The sequence below is a fragment of the Crotalus tigris genome, unplaced genomic scaffold, assembly GCF_016545835.1.
Source record: "Crotalus tigris isolate CLP2741 ecotype Arizona unplaced genomic scaffold, ASM1654583v1 scf7180000018436.2726382, whole genome shotgun sequence".
Classification (NCBI taxonomy): domain Eukaryota; kingdom Metazoa; phylum Chordata; class Lepidosauria; order Squamata; family Viperidae; genus Crotalus; species Crotalus tigris.
In genome coordinates this window covers 431530-455923 of record NW_024097002.1, presented here as the reverse complement: position 1 = coordinate 455923, position 24394 = coordinate 431530, and the positions used below count along the sequence as shown (strand labels likewise).

Below are 24394 nucleotides of genomic sequence, written 5' to 3'. Positions count from 1 at the left end.
CAGTAACATGAGAAAACCTCTACTGGATCAAAGACCCACTTAGTGTAGCATCCTCTCTCCTAGCCAAACAGATGCGCCTGAGAAACCCACCCAGTGAATATTATTGACTAAAACTCTGCTTTGAAAAAGACACTTCCATATAATCATTAATCTGACACATAGGATGCTATGGCTTTCCGTTAATTTTTAAACCCTCCCTTTAAAGCCATATGCTTCTAATTCTACAATTATGATTTTCTTAATTATACATTGTGGAGCAAAGGAATTGCCAACAAATTCACTGCCAACTAAATAGAAGAAACAAATTCTTATCCACATTGTATGCAGCTCATCTATAGTCATTGTCTTCTTTCAACCTTAAAACACCCCCAAAAGGTTAGGATCAAACCAGAATCTAGTCTTATTCAATAAAGTCAGGCTTGTTGATTTGCCTATCAAGTATACCTGTAGGTGACTCTATTTTAAAACACAAAGATGGAAGCAGCAGCACCTGCTTTTGTAAAAAGATTAGTTCAGCATTACTGCATATACTTTATATGTATACAATTCTTAACCAAATTTTCATCACCTTTAAATCCCAAAGGTGCTCTTTTCAAGAGGCAACTGGACTTTCTTTGTTTTTTCTTCTCATCCAAGAAGCTTTCTCATCCAAGATGCTTCTTCAGTTCTGCAGCTTCTTGGATGAGAAGCAAAACATCTTCAAAGAAAAACAAAATCCAGTTGCCTCTTGAAAAAAGCATCTTTGGGACAACCATGATCTGGATGACTGGGAATCCCCATAGACACCTTTAAATCAGGTCAGGAAAGATTCCATTGTAAGTCTTTGTAAGACTCTATGTTGACAGTACTAAACTGAAGTGACCAATTATGAGCAACTTACTTTTAGATTTTATTCCAGTGCAATAAGCCAGCTTTTCTTTCTGGTATTGACTTTATACCTAAACTAAATTTGTCTCCCTTCAGAGGGTTATGAAGGTAGGAAAAAACAGAAAGAAAGAGAGAAAGAATGCTCAATATTCGGAGAGATGCCAATATCCTATCTCCACTTGTAAGCTAACCTTGCTTCAAAGAATGTGAATCAATTATTCATTAAGTGAAAATGCAGACTTTTATTATACCAGATGTTTCTCAGGATGTTTGATGCTGCCCATTAACTCACCCTTTGGATTTAATTGCTTTAACTGATAGTTATAACTCAAGGTTAAATGACTTCATACCTTTTCTTATGTCAACATGAGTGAAGGATCCACCTGATACAAGGATGAAGATCAAAGTGTTGAGCTGAAGGTTTGTGGCTGAATATTGGTCAATGTCTTTCTTTTAAAAAGGAACAATTGGAGGACAATTAAGATCAGAACCATGGCGTGATTGAATTCACACAATGCAATATATCCTAATGCCAGATTAAGAGAATACAACTGCTATATTCACATAAGAGTCAAGACTATTTTTAAGTTCAGTGGTACAGCATCTGCCACAAAAAGTTCCACGTTTAATTGCAGGCATATTCAAAAAGGTCTGGAAAAAGATTTCTATTGTTTATTGTAGAAAAAAGGTACTCAACATTTTTGGAATCAGTGTAACAATTGGCCTTTAAATAATACGCTGGCAGGGGGAAGGAACACATTCCCAAAAGTTGACTAACTATGACTTCATTTCATTTATTAATGTATTTGTATTTAATTTTATTTATATGCCACCCAATCCCAAAGGACTCAGGGCGGCGTACAGAGTTAAAACAATCATAAAACAATAAAATAATACAGTCATACCGCGAGTCCGATCATATCCCGCCCCCCCCGGGACATTAGCCCCAGGCCTGCCGGAACAGGAGAGTTTTAACGGCTTTCTTAAAGGCCGGCAGGGTGGGAGTAGTTCGAACCTCGGGGGGAAGTTGATTCCACCAGGTCGGAGCCACCACAGAAAAGGCCCTTCCCCGAGGGCCCGCCGGCCGACATTGTCTGGCCGACGGGACCTGAAGGAGGCCCAATCTATGGGACCTCACCGGTCTCTGGGAACTGTGCGGCAGAATGCGGTCCTGTAAGTAACCTGGCCCTATGCCATGAAGGGCTTTAAAGGTGATAACCAACACCTTGAATTGCGTCCGGAGACCCACAGGAAGCCAGTGCAGCTCGCGGAGGATAGGTGACACGTGGGCGTACCTTGGCGCGCCCACAATCGCTCTCGCGGCTGCGTTCTGAACCAACTGCAGCCTCCGAACGCCCTTCAAGGGTAGCCCCATGTAGAGCGCGTTACAGTAATCCAGTCTTGAGGTGACAAGGGCATGAGTGACTGTGAGTAAAGCCTCCTGGTCCAAATAAGGCCGCAACTGGTGCACTAGGCGAACCTGTGCAAAGGTCCCCCTGGCCACAGCCAATAGATGTTGTTCCAAATTTAGCTGTGAGTCCAGGAGGATACCCAAGTTGCGCGCCTGCACTGAGGGAGGTAAATTTCCCCCCCCCCAGGACTAATGATGGACCATCCAGTTGGCCTATGGGAGGCAAGACCCAGAGCCACTCGGTCTTGTCAAGGTTGAGTCTAAGCCTGTTCATCCCCATCCAGACCCTCACATCTTTCCAGGCACCAGCACATCACGTCGACTGCTTCACTGAAAGGACACGGGATGGAGATATATAATTGGGTATCATCCGCGTACTATATAATATATAGTACGCAGATGATATAGTATATAATATTAATGTAGTTAATATTATATTCTGTACAATTTAATCATTTCCTTAGGGATCCTAAGAAGTCCTGGGGTCCATGGTTTTGGCTTTCTAGTGTATTTAATAGAGAAAAAGGAAACCAATGGTCTGATTGAATTATTTCAGCCACATCACCATCCATTCCATTTGCAGATCATTCCAAGAAAAAAAGCTTTCATTTTATCATGGCGCTATTCTAGAAAGCCTTACAAAGTGTATTATCTGAATAATTCCTAATATTGGATCAAACCAGCAGACCTGTGCTCATCTGTCTTTTGATGTTGAATTGGGAGAAATGAAGTTGGAATACAGAACCATAGCAGGCAGTCTGTCCTATGAAAAATCAAACACCCCCAAACCCAGTTCCTCAGGACATGAGTTTTATCTGCACCTGAACCACAAGAAGGAATAAAAATGGCTTTCAACAATGGAATAGGAAACTAGTTTTTAGGATTTTGTGTCATGGTGGTACTATTGTGCTTTCAGAGCTGGTTGATCAGTCAGAGTGGATACAACAGCAGAGGGACAATAAAATTGATGTATGATAAAAGTTAGTACAAGACAATGCCTTATCTCTCCTTTCCAACAGAGGCATTGCATGTTAAGTTATCCAATTGTCTTGGATCTGCTGAGTTATTCAGTGTACCTACCAAACCAAGTTGAGCCTTTACCTAGGTCAGATGTTTCTCTTCTTGAGTTGTCAGGTATGTACAGTCAAGAGGAAGAGATAAGAGCAGAATTCTATCATACTGCAATATGTACACAGCAGCAATATGTCCATGTTGCTAAAACCTGTAAGCAAGATGGATATTTTAGGAGAGGACATGTCACAAACTACAATATCATATCAACTATAACATGTAATCCAATCTCTACATTTTTAGCTGAAAATGTCTAAAACCAAGTTAAATTTACAGAGGAAATAAAAGTTAAAGAGACAAATATTTAAATTCTTCTTAATCCCTCTTGAGCCATATTAATAAATCAAATCTCTAGCTACACACCACTGATCCCACAATTCATCACTTTCAGACTTGAGAACAATGACCAGTCCAAATTTGGGCAGATCTCTAGGGCAAAGACAGTCTGGAACCACTGGAACTTCCCTTTGCCTGTATGGGGTAGCTTAGCTCAATGAGTATTGGGGGGGGGGAGTGCTCTTCTTTTGCAGATTCAAGGCAAAAATTTACACAATTGTCCTTATTATCTTAGATTCAAGGATAAGCTCTTAAATTGTGTGATTTAAATTTGCAGAGTTTTATTTTTGTTTTGCATGTAGGTGTTAGGTACATGGATTTCCAACTTTAGGGAGATGTCCAAGTAGAAAAAAAAAGTGTTTGAACAGAGGGCTATATTTTGATCCTATTTATTCTCTGTTAGATATTTTTCTTCACTAGAAGATATAAAGTGGGGCAAAAAAGTCTGGATTTGTTTTCTCATTTTGTCTCTCATAGTTGAGGTCTACCTATGATGACAATTACAGGCCTCTCTCATCTTTTTAAGTGGGAGAACTTGCACAATTGGTGGCTGACTAAATACTTTTTTGCTCCACTGTATTTGTCCACTTTTTTGCAATAAATTCAGCAGTGACAAAAAAAAATTCTAGCTAACCTGATTCTTAGATGCAATATATTTTAATCTGATGATATATTGTTTCAAGAAAATGAACATCAATCGCTTTAGATGTATAGTGTAACTGTTTTTCGTTTCCAGGTGAACATACATTCAGTAACGTTTTATAATTTTTATAATACGTAATTTGTTTTCAAGAACAGTAGCTAGGAAATAAAAGTACTTGCATTCCAGAAGCTGTGTGCAACTAGTGCCACAAAAGTTGCTGCTCATTTGCATTTTCTTAAAAGACAGAAGAAAATTATTATTTATATGGGGACATTCTCATTAATAAAGGAAAAGGCTTCCTTTGCATATAGCCTATAGGTATTGTGGTTTGCTTTTCTGCTACCCAATAGACTACTCATGCATCCTTCAGTGGTTAAGCCATAGATAACGTGCTTCAAAATTACAGTCCAAATTGTTTTTGTTACCCCAACACGTGTAGACTGAAACCACAAAAATAAGTAGGTCTTAGTAAGAACAGCTTTAAGTGCTAGATGTCAAATAGCATGTAATGGCAGTTAAGGCAAAAGGGGGGGGGGAATCACTGTGCAAGGAAAACAAATAGAAATATGTTACTCCCAGATGTTGCTTTGTTTAAAGATAAACAAGTCATCAAGAAGCCCCCTTGATCTCCACCTGCAGAACAGAAAAAGAATTCAGTTTATATATAAGGATGAAATGTATGCATTCTGAAGGAAAGTGTAGCTCAGTGAATTTTATGCAGCTTGCCTTTGTGTTGCCTCATGCATCAGTTTTTGATCAAGTATTTACACCAATGATGTGCAATATATGGTCTTTCGGTTATTCCTGATCCTCAAGAATACTGTTATGACCAACCAAACTGAGAAATGGTTCTGTTGTGAGGCAAGTGAAGAATTTTAATTATAATCTAAACCCAGGGTCTGCCTTGTGGATTCTGCCCAAATCATGGCTTCTTGTGTCAAGTGAAAAGGGGAGTATGCATATTAAATGTTACTTCACTTCACTTTCTGGATCACCCAGGTGCATCAGAAACAGGTATATGAGCAAATCTCCTATAAGAACTGTGGATAGGGGAGGCAACTGAGAAAAGATTTAGCCTCTCCAACGTCACCTGAAATGGCTGTGATCCCAATTAAGATACCCTGCATCTTTTCTTCTTTAACAAAAATGCCTGGCCATCAGCACTACCAAGGCTGCTGGTAATATTCTGCCAGGTCACCTGGCACAACATCTATGATTAAGTCTCTTAACAATAATTAACACTACAGATACCTGGGTGTGTTGCATCAATGCTCCTCCAATTCATGAATTCTAGCAAACAAAATCAGTGGTACGGAATGACTTAAATTAAAATCCTGCAAAAAAAATTTGTTCCCTCTGTAGCCAGATGGTAGTAGCAGCTGCCTGGCCTGGCCTGGCCTGGCCTGAGCTGGGAAATGAATTAGGGTTGGGCTTGTTTAGTACTTGGACAGGAGGCCACCAGTTAATTTCAGGGCAGTTGGCTTGTCTGGAAGGACAAACCAAATCAAAACACTCTGGAAAGACGCAGTGTTAAACATCTTCAGTATTCTTACCAAAATCTTTGCAAATCTGTCACTGGGAGGATAGTGCAACACTAGGCCATATTTTCCCTTTTAAAAGAGCTGCTGCAGCTTTTTTCACTCATTGCTGATATTTCTTGGATTGTTTTCATAACAGAAAATTATAGCAGAATCCAATCCTTATAATGGCAAGAGAAATAATTGTTCGCACAATGATGCATTGCTCTCTGAGTTTTGTGGCTGTTTGTTAATAGAGAAAACAGAATAAAGGTGTATAAATGAAGGGCTGGCAAATTAAAACTGGGGTTGCCAGACTGTTCCATTGATGCCATAAAAAATAATAAAGTCTCTTGCTTGCTCTCTCCTTATAGCATCAAGATTCTTCATGGAGCAACAGAGACAGGCAATTAATTGCAAGGAGGAGTTTGCATGATTCTTGATTCACCTTTATTGTCAAATAATTCAGGCATTCCAAATGTATCATACATCTAAACATGTTCACACTGCTGTTGACTTGTAGACTCATCCAACAGAATCCTGGATGACAAAGAAGATGACCAATTCTTGTGCTTGTCATGATTGTGCTTCAAATTGTAATGTATTTGTGTGTACATGACAGAACGACTGATTTTATTAGATTCATATTTTGACTTTCCTCCAGGAGCTTAAGATGACTTAATGGTGATTTGATCCTCATTACAGCAACCTTGTGAAGGAGGTTGATTGGTTTCTGTGGCTGAGGGTGAATTTGAATTGAATGAGAAATTGTTATAATTCAATCTATAGATTACTCTCTTTTACTCCCTGATGTACTTAGTCCTTTCCCTTTCACCTTTGGAGTATCATTGGAAAAATATTACTATTGATCATTATAAACCCAGAGTCTATTGGAGTTGGATGGCTATAAATGTGAATAAATAAATTAATCATAACTGCTGAATGAGCATGTCATTTTTCTGTTTTATCTTATTTCTTTTTAAGTAGCTCACAAAAGGAGTGAGGCTAACTATGATCTTCACACTTCTCCTTGATTTAAACTGAACCATCTACACAGCTGGTAACTTTGGTAACTTCTTGATTAATGCATTGACTGAAGCATTTAATTATTTATTCCAAGGGCTAGAATTAAGGCACTTACACAGCCACTATTTTCATTCCTTTCCTATTTGGCAGCAGAGTCATTCTGCCATATTCTTGTCTCAAGGACCACCAGTATTCCTTTCAGTTAGCCAAAGAGGCTCAAAGAGCAGCAGGCACTCCCTCCCTGTCCACATTCCTCTTTACCAGGCTTGCTTTTCACAGCTAGAAAATGTGGGGGAACACCACTGTGGGGGAGAGTGACAAACCCATCCCTTTAAGCACCTGGAAAATAATGGATAGAATTCCTGCTAATAGAAAACCACCTGCCCTGTTCAGCAGCTTGTCCTCTGAACAGGTGCTGAGGGTCAATTAATTAGTTCTTGGGTTCCCTATTGTGGGGCAATGCCAATCTGAGATCTATCCAACTTATGGAAGGGGCCTAACAGAGTAGAGTGTATGGTGCATAGCACATATTTTGCACTGTAATTCTGATAGAACAGGTTTGCTAACCTTTTGAAGTGCAAATCTGCAATTATAAAACTAGATGACCAGAAAGACAATAGCAAGACAAGCTAAATGAGTAAATGCATCACAGGATATGTTTGTCATCCTTGCATTGCTTGGAAGCTACTTCTGTCTCTTGCTTTATACAGAGTGAAGAGAAATGCAGTTTCTCTGGCCCAATTCACAATGTAATGATTGTACATAAATGTTTCATGATAGTGCTAAATAAAACTAAATGGATAGATCTGGGTAGGATAAATGTATATGTTCCTGTGTATCTCTTATATAATTAAAAGAGTCAATAAAAACTGGATTGACAAATCACGCTCAGCCATTATCTTAGATATGGTTTGGTGAGTAAGCTGCAGTCACTGTGATAGGCTTATCCATAACTAACCGGACCAGGATTCATTAATTCAGCCCAGGTTTCTGAGTCTTTATGATACTAAGTCATGATAACTATATGTGCTGTGTTCATATAACACTTGAGGCTAAATATGCCCAGTTTGCAGTTCAAGGTGCCAAGTAAACACAATGTAAAGCTGAGTTCACAAATTATTTTAATTTATGAAATGGAATGTAAATGTAGCAAATCCATAATAAAGCTGAACAAGGCATGTTGTAGCTTAATGTAATATGTGGGTTTATCTCTTATGTAGAAAGTTTGCACCTAGAAAGATGATCTTAATGGATGCCTACCTATAGAATACTCTGCTCAAGAAACAATAAAGCAGCCCTCTCAGCATCTCTAATTGTAACTTTTTTTTTACTATACCCTTAAGCCAGACTTAATGGTTATTAACTTATTTATGGAATCATTATCTCCCACTAACATTGCATATATTTCTTCTTAACTATTGTTCATACCTTTAAATAGTTTTATGTTAGTAACAGATCTTCATGGTAGGAACTATGCATTTAAAATACTGCAACTATATAGTGTTCTCAGAAAATTTCCAGCGTTATTCAAAATGTCAGTTTTCCAGCAGATGTTGCAAGAGTAAAACTCATCTTTTGATTTCCTATACAGCTGTGGTTTACATATTCCAGTTCTTCCTGACATTACAGCTCAGTTAAAAGTTGGTGAACCATGTAATGTTCTGATGTCATTGTGTCCAATAACTGACTTCTGATTAAATAGGATTACCTATGTAGATAATTTAGAAACCTGGGCAAAATTGACAACTTTTTCCATAAACAAAATTGAAAAATATCCAGATTGCTATTTTTAATTAAATTAATCAAAATAACAGAAATGTGCTCAAAACGTCTGCACATTCTACAGATACTTAAAAAATGAGTTAGTGGTGTGTTCATATTTAGCTTCTTAATGCCAAGCACCCAGCTAACCCATAACACCCTTTTTGGAATATCAGATTTCTGGGTACAAATCTAAGCATTTGACTCTTTGTTTTTGAGCTCATTCTTTCCGTCACAGGGTCCAAAGGAATGCAATCTGTCCAGATGCCAGTACTTCTTAGGAAACAGGAATAGGGCTGCTTAAAGAGTTTATTCATTAAAGAGAGAGTTAGGAAGAAATAGGAAAACACAGGGGATACTTAAAGCTGTATTGGTAGTCAGCAGGATCACATGGGTAGTGAAACTAGAAAAATAACTTATAAAAGATCAAGCTGTTTGTCTATCAAACAGATTGTTGGCTTCTATTATTAGTAATAGATGTTCAGATCTTCAAGACAGTTTGTTCCTGTCACAAGATACCTAGTCTATTTTAATATTTCATGTGCAAAAAATGAACAAAAAGCAGAATATAAGTCAACCAATTACACAGACAGACTGAATTACCCTCTCTTTTACTATGTATCCTATTCTTCTGAAAGCTTTGATAGCTTGATAACTCCAGATGAGTTAGGATTGCAGTGCTGACTGGGAATTTTGGGAGCTGCTGTCTTAACTCATCTGGAGGGTGTTAGGTTGAAGAATGACTGGCACTAATTCTAATGGCCCCAATTTAAGATTGTTGAACCTTTACTTAGCCCTTCCTAATAGACATATATAGGTAAATACAGTGTAGCAGGTATTATGCTTTACTATATGAACTAGGCCAAAATTCAATAGATAATGCAAACTTGTAGAAATGTAAGTGCCCTTATCCCTCATGGAAAGAATTGCAGTGATAAAAATGAATATTCTACCCAAGTTTCTCTTTTTGTTCCAAATGATACCGATTTTGAAGAATGAGATCAATTTAACTGAGTGGCAGAAAGGCCTTAATAAATTTATTTGGGCAGGGAAAAAGCCAAGGGTTAAATTTAAAATTATGCAAGATTTCTGTGAGAGGGGAGGACTCAAGGTGCCGAATTTGAAATTATATTATGATGCGGTGGTTTTAACATTAGTTAGTGACTGGGTAAATTTGACAAATTCTGATATACTTCACTTAGAGGGATGGAATTTACTTTTTGGGTGGCATGCCTATTTAATATTTAATAAAAAAATGGATTGGGCTTTTAAATCTCATATCTTAAGAATTTCTTTACTTAGGGTTTGGAGAAAATATTACAAAAGTGATTTTAAAGTACCATTATGGGCCGTACCTTGGCATGCAATAGAAGGAATAAAAAGAGGGGTTAAAATGGATATGGTGTCCTATAGACAGTTACTTAAATGGGATGGACAAAACTGGCAGTTAAAATTACGGGAAGAGTTAGCACAAGAAAATATTATTTATTCTTGGTTCCAATATAGGCAATTATTAGATAGATGGAAGATGGACTGTAAGGTGGGTTTTCACAGAGAAGATGGAAATCTTATTAAGCAAGTGAAGGATCAAAGACAAACCCACATTAAGAGGATCTATGGGGTTTTAGTTGAATTGGATTCAGAAACGGAACTAATTAAAGATTGTATGATTAGATGGGCGCAGAATTTTGGTGAGCCAGTTCCATTGGACACCTGGGAAATTATTTGGGTGAGAAATGTCAAATTTACACAAGCACAGAACTTAAGGAGAATTTTTATAAAATGTTTTATAGATGGCACCTTGATCCACAAAAAATGTCTTTTATGTACCCTTGACTTACAACCTAAATGTTGGAGATGTGGTTGTATGGACGCTACTTATTATCATATTTGGTGGTCGTGCAGAGAGATAAAAGCATTCTGGATTAAGATATGGTGGAATATCCAGAGAATTTTTAAAAGGAGGGTAAAATTTACTCCACAATTATTTTTGTTAGGTATAGTTACTGATTGTGACACAAAGGAGGTTATATTGATGTTAAACTTGATAACAGCTGCGAGGCTGTTAGTAGGACAATATTGGAAGAAGGAATCTTTGCCTACATTGCAGGAATGGTTTCTTAAAGTGTCTCATTTGGCGGAAATGGCAAAGATTTCGGCTTTCTTAAAGGGACAAACGCAAGAGAAATTTCTTGCTGTTTGGGATAAATGGATAAAATTCATACAATTTAAATTTGATATAAAAAATATTATATAGTTTTTTCATAATTTTTAACTTTATATATATATATATATTTCTATTTTATATTCTTTTTTTATAATTTTTTTTAACTTTTTCTTTAATTAAGCCTATATTCTGCTCTGGGAGGTCCTGGGGGGGGAAGGGGGGGTTTGGGTAGGGGTGGGGGAAGGGGGGTTTTGTTGGGTAATGTTTGTTTTTTATTTGTATATGTTGTTTTTTGTTTTTGTATTGTTTCTTATTTTTTGTAAAATTTATAAAACTCTTTAATAAAAAAAAAAAAGAAATGTAGGTGCCCTTTAGAAACTCCTCCCATTGACCTACTAACATGGGATAGCTGACTAGCTAAAATTACATTACCCATAAGCCATCTCTTAAGGAGACAGCACTTAACCCAATAAATGCCAAACAATCTAACATACAGATCTATATGATCTAGAACAGTAGGATCCATTACATTACTGTAAGAATTTAGGATTGTAACTTATATTGCAGCAAGAGATGCATACTAAACAATATACTGTTGTCTCATTAACAAGGTTAATCCCAAAGAAAGCTCATCTGAAAAAATAGCAATGTAAAAACTAAACTAAACTAAAAACTCAGTTTAAATGTTCTACATATGATTGAAGTGCATTTCAGAAATTTACTTTTCACTTCTATTTAAAAAGGAAGCTCCTTTTGTGATTTCATCTCAATCATTTTCCTCCCTCTTCTTCCCCAGTGGGACAATTCTGAACTCTGCTTTCTAATCTAAGATATTAAAGCTTGTGAATTGTTGCTCAGCATTCCCACAAAAGTAGTTGAATTTATATCAACTTAGCTTACTGAGCATTTTCCAAATAGGTCAGAAGCATTCAGCTTTTTCATCCCTCCCTTTTAAAAGATGCTCCAGCTACACAATTATTGAACTCCTGAAACATCTTGGCTTTGGGCTATGATTTAAGAAGTACCAAACCAGAAATTTATCTTGGGTGAATACATTGCTGTAGAGCAGTATTAAATATGGAACATAAGAACAGAATATTTTTAAAATTACTTTTCTGTAAAGTAGCTCAGAACAATGTTGGTTAACCCCCTTACCCTTCTCCCCCAACATTGCTCAAAACAATCTTGAAAGATAAGTAGAAAAGAAAGAACAAGTGGTCCAGATTACACAGTAAACTTTATTTTCTGTCTAGCTGGAGATCTAAGTCCCATTGTTCTTTCAAACATGTCGTGTTTCTTTTGTCATTTTCTGTAACTTGATCAAAAGGCCTGGAAGCCAAGCTAAAGCAAAGGTTAAAAAGCAATATGACCATTGTGATAGGAAAATAAGTACAGTAGGGAAATTGTGGACATTAGGAAAAGAAAAATGTTCTGGTCATTGAAAAACCTTATTGTGAGTATGAATGAAAGCAGAAATCTACAGTTTAGTGGTAGTTGCACATTACCCACCAATGATTGGTGGTTAAAGAAAAATGAACCATGTGCTTTGAGAAAATTGTGAAAGCTGGGGGACAAAAACAGAAGAGATTTGGTGATGTAAGAATGAATGAGAATGATTAGTTAGTGAATATCTGCTTAGAAGAGGGTCTTTTTAAAAATTACAGTGATTAATAAATCAATTCATATATGCCCATAACAAAAGAATGAATATAAATCTGAAAAAATAATTGATTTGTTTACAATGAAAATGCAGTAGAAATAGTGAAATATATTAAGATGATGAGAGGTCTAAATACAGGATAGATCATTTTTTGGTAGTATCAACAATGATGGAGATTAACAGAGACAGAAAAAAATGCAGAACAATTTTGAAGGAAACAAAAACAAATTGTTTTGGAACTGGAGGACGAAGGCTAAATAAGGCACCTCCCAAAAAGTGAAGCTGATTAAAAACAAAAGTGTTAAATGAGTTGGAATAGAAATGGAAAAAAAGAGATTGTAAATGGATCGCATAAATGCTGTGAGAATCATAAAAAATGGTAAAGCTGCAGTTAGGTGAAGAAATGTTAAGATATGAATGTGATTTGCTTGCAAGGGTTCCCCAGTTTTGTTCTCCTAAGTAAAGCATTGAATGCAAAAAACAAAGAGAGATTAAATTTGTAAATGTGCCTGGATAGCTGTTTAGCATAATTTTGATTTAAAGGAGAAAGTGAATAAATTTTGAAAAGTGCAGTGTACCTTTATGCCAAATAAGGAGTGTGCAGACCAGATTTTTCCTGCAGGAATGTATGAATTGAGAAATAAAGTTCAGTGCAGTATGCTGATTTCCAAAATCTATGGGATAAAATTAACAGCCTTGAATTATTGAATTGATCAGGTACAGAACTTGGTTACTGAATTTGTAAGAGATGTATGATGAAAGTAAATCATGTCAGAGAAGGGGCGTTGGTCTTACCTGAACGCCTTTTCTCAGTACGGAGATGGATAATCCATGGATGGGTTTTCTCTGTCTGCCTGCTCTTGAGACCAAGTAGCCAAAGCTTGACACGCCCCCACTTCCTGTGGAGTCCATTCTTAACGAGGGCGAATTGGCTGATGATTGACGAGGTATTGGCTCTCAGCTCCCTACTAGCGGCCTGCTGGCCTTGGGGTGGGTGTGGATTATCCATCTCCGTACTGAGAAAAGGCGTTCAGGTAAGACCAACGCCCCTTCTCCAGTACAGGAGATGGATAATCCATGGATGGGACATACCAAAGCCTCACTGTCCCAAGGGGTGGGAAACAGATAAGGCCGGTAGATTGATCTCTGAGACAACTTGCTGGAGGACCCTCCTACCAAAGGAGGCATCCGCCGATGCAAAGCGGTCTATCTTGTAGTGTCGTATAAACGGGGAAGGCGAGGACCATGTCGCGGCCCTGCAAACTTCCTCGATTGACGCCTGGGTAGCCCATGCCGCCGAAGTTGCAGCGCTTCGGGTGGAATGGGCTGTGAGATGACTTGGGGGCGGCAGGGATGATACATTGTAAGCTTCTGCGATACAGCTTCGGATCCACCTTCCAATGGTGCCCGCGGAAACGTTCCGCCCCAAGGTGCCCGCTTGGAAGGACACAAATGGGGCCTCCGATTTGCGGAAGGGTTCTGTACGCTTTATATAACGCCGCAAGGCTCTGCGGACGTCCAATGTATGCCACTGCCGCTCCCGGTCATGTGTTGGATTTGGACAGAAGTTTGGGAGAATTACTTCCTGTGTCCTGTGAAAGAGTGAATTCACCTTCGGTATGAAGGCAGGATCTAACCTAAGGACCACCCTGTCCTTGTGGAAAATGCATAGGTCGTTTCTGACTGACAGTGCGGCCAGTTCCGAAATTCGTCTGGCCGATGTGATGGCAATCAGGAACGCCACCTTTAGCGACAGGTGTCGCAAGGAAACGGTCGCCAATGGTTCAAATGGTGACCGAGTGAGTGCGTGAAGGACTCGCGGTAGTTCCCAGGACGGGTACCTGTGAATTACTGGAGGTCTGGTGTTATAGGCGCCCTTGATAAAGGCGCGGATCCTGGGGTGGTGAGCTAAGGGAACCGAATCCGTGCAGGTGAGGAGGGTGGACAAGGCCGCCACTTGCCTGCGGATGGTCGCGGGGGCGAGGCCTCTGTCTAGTCCCTCCAAGAGGTAATCTACTATCTGAGGGATGTAGAGTTTGTGTAAGTCAAACTGCCGTTCCCTGCACCAAAGGCAAAAATTTTTCCAAGTGGAGTCATAAATGCGGTTTGTTGCCGGACGGCGTGAAGCTTGAATTATGGTAATGGCCCCGGGAGAGAATAGTTCCTGTGCCATTATCTGGCGCTCAAGTGCCAGGCGGTCAGTTGTAACCATTGGGGTTCCGGGTGACTGATGGTTCCCTGGTGTAGGGACACTTGATGAGGGGGAATGTTCCATGGGGGCGACTGAGACAGGTTCATCAGGTCGGCGAACCACGGTCTCTGTGGCCAATATGGTGTTACTAGGATCACTTCTGCCCGCTCCTGAATCAACTTTCGGATGACCGCCGGTATGAGTGGTAGTGGGGGAAAGGCATAAAGCAGACCCTGAGGCCACTGAGTTCTCAGAGCGTCCGTCCCCTCTGCTCGCGGGTTGAAGTAACGAGAGTAAAATCTGGGGAGCTGGGCATTGTCTGATGATGCGAACAGATCGAGGATCGGGTACCCGAACTTGCGGGAGATGTCTAGGAACAAGTTCGGGTGTAGCCCCCACTCCGAAGGGTCCACTGTGGTGCGGCTTAGGAAGTCCGCTTGCTGGTTGTTGACCCCCGATATGTGTTCCGCTTTTAGTGACTTCAGATTGGGCTCTACCCAGCTGAATAGGAGTCGTGACTCTGTCATGAGGGTTTTTGATCTGGTCTCCCCCTGCCGATTGATGTGCGCCTTGGCTGCTACATTGTCTGTTAGGACTAGAACGTGGTGGCCTCTGATTCTGTCTTTGAATTGTTGCAAGGCTAGGTGGATAGCCCTGAGTTCTAGCCAGTTGATGTTGTTTCTCAGATCCGTGGCGGACCAACGTCCCTGTACAAACTGGGAGTCCAGATGGGCTCCCCAACCATACAGACTGGCGTCTGTAGTGATGGTAACTCTGACTGGTTCCTTGAAGGGTGACCCCTTGGTCACGGCCCGAGAGCACCACCAGCGTAGCGCCCTGCGGATTTGTGCCGTGACCCTGACTAGGTGGTTGGATGCGCTGGTGTTCTGCCGTTGGTACGGGAGCAGAAACCACTGTAGTTCCCGTAGGTGGAGCCTGGCCCAGGGTACAATGGCTATGGCCGATACCATCTTGCCCAATAATTGGGAAAGTGTTAGTATCGGAACTGAACGTTGCCTGTGAACCCAGCGAGCCAGTTCCCTGATGCCGGCCACCCGGTCTTGGGAGAGATAGACCATACAGTTGGTTGTGTCTATCATGGCCCCCAGATGCAGCAGCCTGGACGAGGGAACTGTCTGGCTCTTCTGAAAGTTTACTGAGAATCCGTGTAATTGGAGGACGCGAATGACGGTCCTTACGTCGCCTGAGCTGTCTGTAGGGATGTTGCTTGGATTAGTATGTCGTCTAGGTAACATTGGACGCGTATTGGGATTTTTCTCAGTTTGGCGGCTACCGCTGCTAGTATCTTGGTAAATACCCTGGGTGCCGAAGATAGACCGAAGGGGAGAGCTCTGTATTGGAAGTGTTTTCCCCCGTAACAGAAACGTAGGAACCGGCGGTGGTTTGGGTGGATGGGGATGTGAAGGTAGGCTTCCGTGAGGTCTATCGATGCCAGGAAGTCTCCTTCTCTGATGCTTCCCAGGATGGACTGAAGGGATTGCATCTTGAATTTTTTGTATGTGATGTAGCGGTTGAGGTTTTTTAGGTCCAGGATTGCCCTCCATCCTCCTGAAGTCTTTGGAACCACAAAGAGGATGGAGTAAAATCCTCTGCCTCTGTATTCCGCTGGGACCGGTTCTATTGCTTGAATGTCCAACAGGTGTTGGATGGCCTCCTGCATGAGTTTGCGTTTGGTGGGGTTCCTGGAGACCGAGCAGTTGATGAGTCGGTCTGGGGGTGTGACCAGGAACTCCAGGGACAGCCCGGACTGGATGGTTTGTAGTACCCAGTTGTCCGTGGAGGTCTGCTCCCACTGGTGGAAGAAGTGAGCTAGTCTTCCTCCAATGGGTAGGTCTATGTAGGAGTCATTTTGTCTTCCGGTACGGACGACCCGTTCCACGAAAGGGTCGTCTCGACTGGTTTTGTTGTCTGGGCTGGAACCCCGGTCTGTCGTAGGGGCGGCCGTACGGTTTGTTCTGCCTGGGAGTGAATGGCTTGGGTGCCTGACTGATAGGCGTGGTTGTCGGTTGGCGAAAGGACTGCCTACGAAAGTAAGGTGTGGTACGTTTGTCTGACCTTTTGTTCAAGTGTGCCATGACCTTCCGCTTGTCTTTGTTCTCTACAAGATAGGGGTCCAAGGCCTCCCCAAACAGACCGTTGCTTGAGTAAGGGGCGGTCGCTAGCCGCCACTTAGCCTTGGTGTCAGCTTGCCAGTGTTTTAGCCATAGCATTCTCCTGGCAATTATGTTGGATGCTATGGATCTGGATGAAAAAATGGCCGATTGGAACGTTGCGTCTGCAGCGTATTCCGTGGCTGCTACCATCTTAGCCAGGTCCTGGTGTGTTCGTATGTCCTCCATAGGAACTATGGTTTGTAGTTGTTGCAACCAGATGAGGGTGGCCCGGACAAAAAAGGAGGCCGAGGTGGCTGCTTTGATGGCCCATGCCGCTGTCTGGTGGGTTTTGCGAAAGGCTTGTTCCCACTTTTTGTCATCTGCCTTAAGGGCCTCCACTAGGTCCCCAGCCATGGCTGTCTGGGAGACCAAGGGGGTCCAGGCTTCATCTACTTTAGGAATTTCTAAGGCCTCATTGAGGTCTGTGGCAGTGCTGTATAATTTTTTGTCCGTACCACTCACTGATGGGAAGGAAGCGGGAGAGTCCCATGGCTTCTTGATCCCTTTCAGGAAAATGGCGGGGCAAGGTATATGGTGTTGCGTTGTCACCTTTTCTACGAATACGGGTCTGGATGTGGTGGCCGGTGTCGCTTGCGGCTGAGAAAACTGATCCGTCCCCATGTCCGCAATGGCTGTGGCCTTGCGTAGTATCGTGAGGAAGCGGTTGGGATTAAATAATCCCCCTGAGGGGGGCTCAGGGGGAAGTTCCTCATCCTCTGACATAGAGATCCCAGGTTGATCCTCCTCTTGTGGTGAAGAATAACCACTCATGGAGGACTGGGCCGGGGAGACGGGTTCCTGAATGCCTGAGGACTCTGAGGGGAGTTCCGAGTGTGGCATGGCTGAGATGGAGGGCCCCTGGTCGTGGTGGGCGGAGCGCTGTGCTAGGGCTCGGTCCACCACTTTGGTTAATAGGGCCTCTAGCCGTCCATCTGCCCAGATGTCCCCTATGTCATTACCTTTGGGTGTGGTGACCGCAGGTGGAGAGTTGGACTCAGTGGTTGTGCCTGCCACCGTGGTTGTTTGTTGGGCTGATGTAGATGGCGGGTCCAGTGGTTGCGGTGTTCCTGGAATGGACCATGCGCTCTGGGTTGATGTGGATGGACCCAATGGTAATTCCATCTCGGTGGCCGCCATTTGAACCAATTCCAATTGGGCCTGCCTCTGCGCTCTGGAGAACTCCTTCTCCAGGGCCTGGTGCCTACGGCTGGCTTGCTTTTCCGCCAACTTGGAGGGCCTCTTGAGCGAGTGTTTTGTCTTCGCTTTGCACTTGCCTGCCGCCTTCTGGTCAGAAGGTGTGTTGCAGCCGTAATTGGGAGGTGGAGGGGTCGTGCTCATGGATTGAGGCAACGAGGGTCCCTCCATTCCGCTTGAGCAGTCCCAGAAAAACTGAGAAGACGCTCAGGCAGGCAAGTATTGGCGGGAGCGAAATTGGAACAAGTACCAGGACTGTTCCCCTGATCACCCGACCACAACAAAAATATTCTCTCTGGGCTAAGGTCACGGTAGCTGAGGGAGGTACCGAAGGCACGTTTGGAACCACTCCTTGGGTTCCGCCCGGAGGCCTTAGGTGACCAGGCAACGTGCACCAGTAGAAAAAGGAAAAGGGAGGCAAAAAATATCAGTGGCGACCTCAAAAGGGTCTGTAGGCCTGACTTAATACACAGCAGGTATCAAATGGCGGTCACCTAGAGCGGAATTTATTCTTATTAATACTATTACTATTATACTAATAATAGGAACAACAATAATAGTAAAATAATAATAATAATAACAACAACAATAATGGTGATGATGATAATATTGTGTGTTCTGTCTTTAGGCCTGTTGGCCCTGCAGTCGCTTAATTTTTAGCTTTAAAAAAAAATTTTTTTTAATTATTATTATTATTATTTTTAAAATTTATGTATCTATTTTTATTATTATTATATTTTGTCCTATTATTATATGTGTGTATCGGGGGTGGAGCGCTGGTTGTGTGCTCCTATTCCGCCTCTATCAGTGATTCCAGATATGATGTAGAGCTTCCTTAAGCTCGGTTTGCCTTTCTCTGGCAAGAGATGGCAGCCACAGCTCGTTTCTCCCTGAAAAAGGGCTTTGCAGATCCCAGGAGGGTTCTCTAGCCTCCGTTTCTTGGTTGGCTTACTCCCTTCCTGTGCTTCGTTTCCCTCTGAAGATAAGCTCCGCAGCCTCCCAGAAGCTGCTTGTGCCCGGGGATTTAAATTTGGCGCGCTGTGACGTTTTAAGGTAATCCCAGCCAGGGATTGCCTTTGTTGTCTGAAAACGGCAACTAAAATGGCGCCCGCGGTTGCCCTGGGCTGCTAGGGAATCTCCGATGATCCGAATTCAAGTTTGAATCCGGACCTGGAGATTGTTATTTTTTCCCCCAATTTGAGGAAAAAATCCCTTGGAAGGTTGGGGAGAAAAGCTCAGCAAGTGGTCTCTGCTGATGCCTTTTTTCCCCCCCTTTTCCACCTCCAGAGCCCTGGGGCTGACTGGGATCCGTGGGGAGTTTTCCCCCCCCACACCCCCTTTTTCAATTTTAATATAGGATCAGGGATGATCCCAAGGAAAACTTAGTGGTTGGGGAAAAGGTTCAGCAAGTAGTCTCTGCTGATGCCTTCTTCCCCCCCTTTTCACCCCCCAGAGCCCTGGGGCTGGCTGATATCTGTGGGGAAATTTCCCTCCCCACCAATCCCCTTTTTAATTTTAGGTTTGAGATCAGGACTGATCCCCAGAAAATTTTGTGGTTAAATTCCTATAGGTGGAAAAATTTTTTTGGGAAGGGGAAGCCAATTATCAAGGGATAATCAATCAATGGATTTCTTGTCTAACCTGATAAGCTGAGAGCCACGCCAAAACGAGTCTTCTCTGAGCAGAGACCAAGTTAAGAATGGACTCCACAGGAAGTGGGGGCGTGTCAAGCTTTGGCTACTTGGTCTCAAGAGCAGGCAGACAGAGAAAACCCATCCATGGATTATCCATCTCCTGTACTGGAGAATAAATGGAATGCTTAGCAACCAACACTGAGCAGGAAATAAGACAAGGATAAGTGACATTCCTTTGGTTGTTGTTTTTGGATAAACATAAAATGACTGTACATACTAATACCAGAAGTGAATTGGTTGACATTGTAAATGTGGGGTATAGATCTATATGCAGATATCTTGTTGCTAAGCAGTTGAATGATTTGCAAGAAATTTTAGAAAGATTATATGATGCAATAAAGTGTGAAGTTGAAAATGAATGCACCAAAATATTGGAGAAGAAAAATTAAATAGCAAGAGTAATAGCACTTAGATTTATATACCACCTCACAGTGCTTTACAGCTCTCTCTAAGAGTCAGAATATAGCCCCCAACAATCTGAGTCCTCATTTTACTGACCTCAGAAGGGTGGAAGGCTGAATGAATCTTGAGTCGGTGAGAATCAAACTGCTGGCAGTTGGCAGAATTAGTCTGCAACCTAACCACTGCACCACCACAGCTCAATAAATAGCATTATTGCAAGTTAATATACAAGACAGAAAACTACAGAAAGTTGATGAATGCATGAATATTGGTAAAATGTTTTCTAAAGATAATAGAGGCAGAAATGTGATAGCATGCATTTTCTGGTAGAAAAATGGCAGAACATGATCTGCCAGGAGAAAGGTAGGTCAAAATAAGTTCAAATGGTTGTAGATAAGGGCCCTTTTGCCCCCTCCTTCATGTGGAAATGAGACAATATCAGGAAAAATATGTGAGAAGGGAATGCTTGAGAAGTGCATGTGGTAAAACTAGAAGAGATTAGGTCATGAAGGTATGATGCAAAAGAATGCATCCAGTTGAAAAGAAATAGGTGGATGTGCTGCTTTGGTCAGACAGAGCAGGGGTCCCCAACCCCCCAGGCCATGGTCAGGTATCATTCCATGGCCTGTTAGGAACCGGACCACACAGCTGAAGTGAGTGGTGAGTGAGTGAGCAAAATTGAAACCATCCACCCCCTTGGTTCGTGGAAAAATTGTCTTTCATGAAACCAGTTCCTGGTGCCCAAAAAGTTGCGGGCCGCTGAGAGAGATCAAGTGGAAAAAAAACAACATATTTAGGAAGAGGGATAGGGTTGAGAGAAAAACTAAGACTAAGAAAGTGATGGATGGAATAATTGAAATCCTGAAAAAGACAGAGGTGAGAATTTAAGGAACCTAAGGCAACGTGGACAGCAGTTACAAACATAATAGCTAAGAGCAGTTTTCAGAGATAGGAAGGCAGGAGAGATATTGAATGCATATTAAAGTCAAGTAGATTTAGCTCTTCTTTTCCCCTTTCAGTTCTTTAGTTACTATCTTATTCTTGTCCTGTATTTTATGCAATACTCTTATTCTAAAATGGCAGGAGTAAAATGTGAATATGTGTATGTATATGTCACAGGTCTGTAGTAACTGGGTTCATGCTATGCCATATCCAAACAAACCACATTATGGCTCATTTGTGTGTGTGTGTGTGACCTTGGCTATTCAATTGACATGAATCAATATCCAACTACGTACTCAGCAAACATATGTCAGACTGTGGGCTGCCCAGTCCCGCTTCTCCTTCCTTGGTATCTCAGGAATATTGATGGGAAGTATATTGGCCATCAGTTGGTGTAAGAGGGGACACTTTGTAGATCACGGAAAAGCTTACATTTCCAACTGAGTTGAAGGACCTGGGTGGGAAGAGGGTAGGCTGAGTCTTCTCCCACTCACACCATATTCTTGATTCAGCATCTTTGCTGGGATGGGAGCATTGGGAGAAATAGAGCTCTTGCTGCAGGAGGAAATAAGTGTTGTGGCCACATGTGCATTTTGTGTGTTGTTTTGGGAGGATTTATGTCTCCCTAACCATATGTTAGCTCTAAGTCTGGGTCAACTTGATATACAAAGGGATAGTTAAATTGAACTAAGCAACCCACAGTCACAGATTATAGCCAAGGCAAGATACCTTTGTTATAATCTGGGCTTTTATCTGAGTGCAGAGGACTTGCTAAAACAAACCAGAACAAAGTTTAGCATAACACGGAACTGAACATATTCATTAGGCTAAATAAGAATAAAATAAACCATGGCATGCATCTTACTCTGAATCAAATGCCACATTCTGGCTTGATGCAACATGTGAAACTTGTCACGTTCAAACACCTGCAAGAGCGGTAGAAAGTTGAAATAATGTAAAGGAACCCAACCATCATGCAAACAAGCTCCTTGGCTCCTGTGACCTTGCTGCATTTTGGCAGCACAGCGAGACTCGGCTGAATCATCATCTGACAGCCTAACAACCATTTGCAAAGAATAGAAAATCAATAGGAGAAAGATTTGGAGAAAAGGAACTCACTCTTTAGTATATGTCATGAACTGAAGTTGCTTGATGAACTGGAGGAAGCTACTGGAGAAGGCACCCAGCAGAGGGCAACAGCAGGAGGCTTCATGTGAATGCAAGCAGGTGGCTTAAATGCCAGCTTTGCGCCAATGACCCCTTAGCCTTTGGAAATGCTGTCAGTCCTGGCCAGCATAAATTGTTTTTGGCTAGAAATCTGCTGCTACATCAGATTTGCCTCCCACTATAACTTGTACCAGCCTTTTCTTACAGAGATACTGCAGAAGCTGTCACTTTGAAGCACATAAATGGCCAAGAATATTAATGGACTTCTTTGTTATTTTGTTCAAACCAGGTTGGCGAGTCTTAATTTTCTAGGGCAAATCAATCTGAAAGGACACAAGTGCCAGATGTACGTACAGAAGTGTGCAGCTGTGCTGAAGAAACCAAAGATTTGGGGGGTGGGGTAGAATTACAACAAATTAGTTCCTTCAGTTAAAATAGGGTGAGCAATTTTTTTTAAACGTGAGATGAAAGAAATTTGCCAGTAGCATGAGGACACCTTTGTCTGGCTGTAGGGTTGAGAATGGCAAGAGTTCTCAGGATTTGGGAGGTAATGCCAGACTATCCTGCTATTCTGAGCTTAAAAACAATTTTTATGGTTCTGGAATTTAAACCAATTCAGGCAGTACTGAGATTTTAGCTCTGGACCTACATACCTCTGCACAGATCACTTTTGATAAAATGGCATTGCAGTAAAATAGTAACCACATTGAATGTGTACAACAGTGTTTCTCAACCTTAACAACTTTAAGATGTGTTGATTTCAGTTCCCACTCAGCATGCAGGCTGGGGAATTCTGGGAGTTGAAGTCCACACATTTTAGTTGCCAAGGTTAAGAAATGCTGTTTTACAGAGCACTTTTCCCCTCAGTCCCAAATTATAAGGAATTTCATCTTGTTTCAATGAGATATCATCAAATGTCTCCAATCCCTGGTGACTGGACAGATACTCACCATTTCAACCAGTTAACTGCAACTCTGCCGGGCACTTTCTGATGGTTTCCTTCATACCATGTATACCTTGCCCTTTATTTCATTAATGCTTCTTGAACAAAGTAACTGGAAATTGTCGTGGTGATGGACAGTTTAATTCCACAGCCCTCGAAGATGTTCATTATATTTCTCCTGTAGCTTCCATGGAGAGCTACCCAGCCTTGTTAATTCAGGAATGCTTGGAAGACTGGATTACAAGTCACATGAAAAACAGAACACGGTGTTTTTCTCCTAAGGCAAATCCTGTAGTAGAGGACAATTAGCAGTGAATAAAGTTTAACCCTCCCATCCTCCATTTTTCTGTCCTCCTGCAAACCACTTTCAATCATTTTCTGGGGCATATTTTAGACTTTTTACCAAACCGATAATATTCAAGATCCAAATGTCTGTGGTGGATGTGATCCAATCTCATATCACAGGGGCACCACTTTCACACATTACAGTGAATTGTAATAGGGATGGATTGATTTAGCCCTGTGTGTGACTCAGCTGTGCAATTTATAAAGCATGGATCATAGCTCAAAAGTGTTGCATCAATTGGCCTACTATAATTGAACAGCATTCATGTCAGTTTTCATGTACATTTGAAGAGAATTTTCCCATGAGCGTTCTGTGAATATTCATGAAGCAGGGAATTTTAGGGGCATGATATTGCTCATATAACAAGCTGTAGCAAAGTTTAAAATTGTTGGTATCTGTGCACTGAATAAAAGCCACTCCGTATATTCTTTAGCAAATTTCAAGTGAATGTTTACAAGCATGTATATCATACAGGTAAACAAGCAGACATCTGTGACTGACTGCAGATTTCTACCGCATTTATAGTGTATTGTAAGACAAATTCATACCTTTCCTGTCTACCTGAGGCTAAGAGTTTGTTGATGTGAACTTTTCAAGCCCTAAGTGGCTTAAGATCAGCCCAATTTAGAAAGCAGCTTCATTCTTCATCTCCTACTTAGTTCTAGCTGGTGTATCCACAGGTAAAACTATTTACCCTCATGACCATGAGATGCAGGACTTTTCAGTGACCCCATATTTTATCAACTAATTTTTTTTTGTAAGCTTGACCTACATTTACCCTTTTCAAAATAACCTTGAACGTTTCTTTACTTGCACATATTCTTTAGTTTGGGTGACTCAAAATTGTTTTCCTCCGTTTTGACTCTTGAATTGAATTTTCTA

General features: G+C 41.5%; 1 long non-coding RNA gene across 1 annotated transcript; it reads right to left on the bottom strand.

Annotated features, from left to right (window-relative positions):
- Positions 1-1238: 1238 nt before the first annotated feature.
- LOC120312175 lies at positions 1239-24135 on the bottom strand. Its single transcript, XR_005557805.1, has 3 exons — positions 23174-24135; positions 3380-3500; positions 1239-1317 (listed from the first exon to the last, which is right to left on the bottom strand). It is a non-coding gene; the product is annotated as an uncharacterized LOC120312175 (long non-coding RNA).
- Positions 24136-24394: the final 259 nt, after the last annotated feature.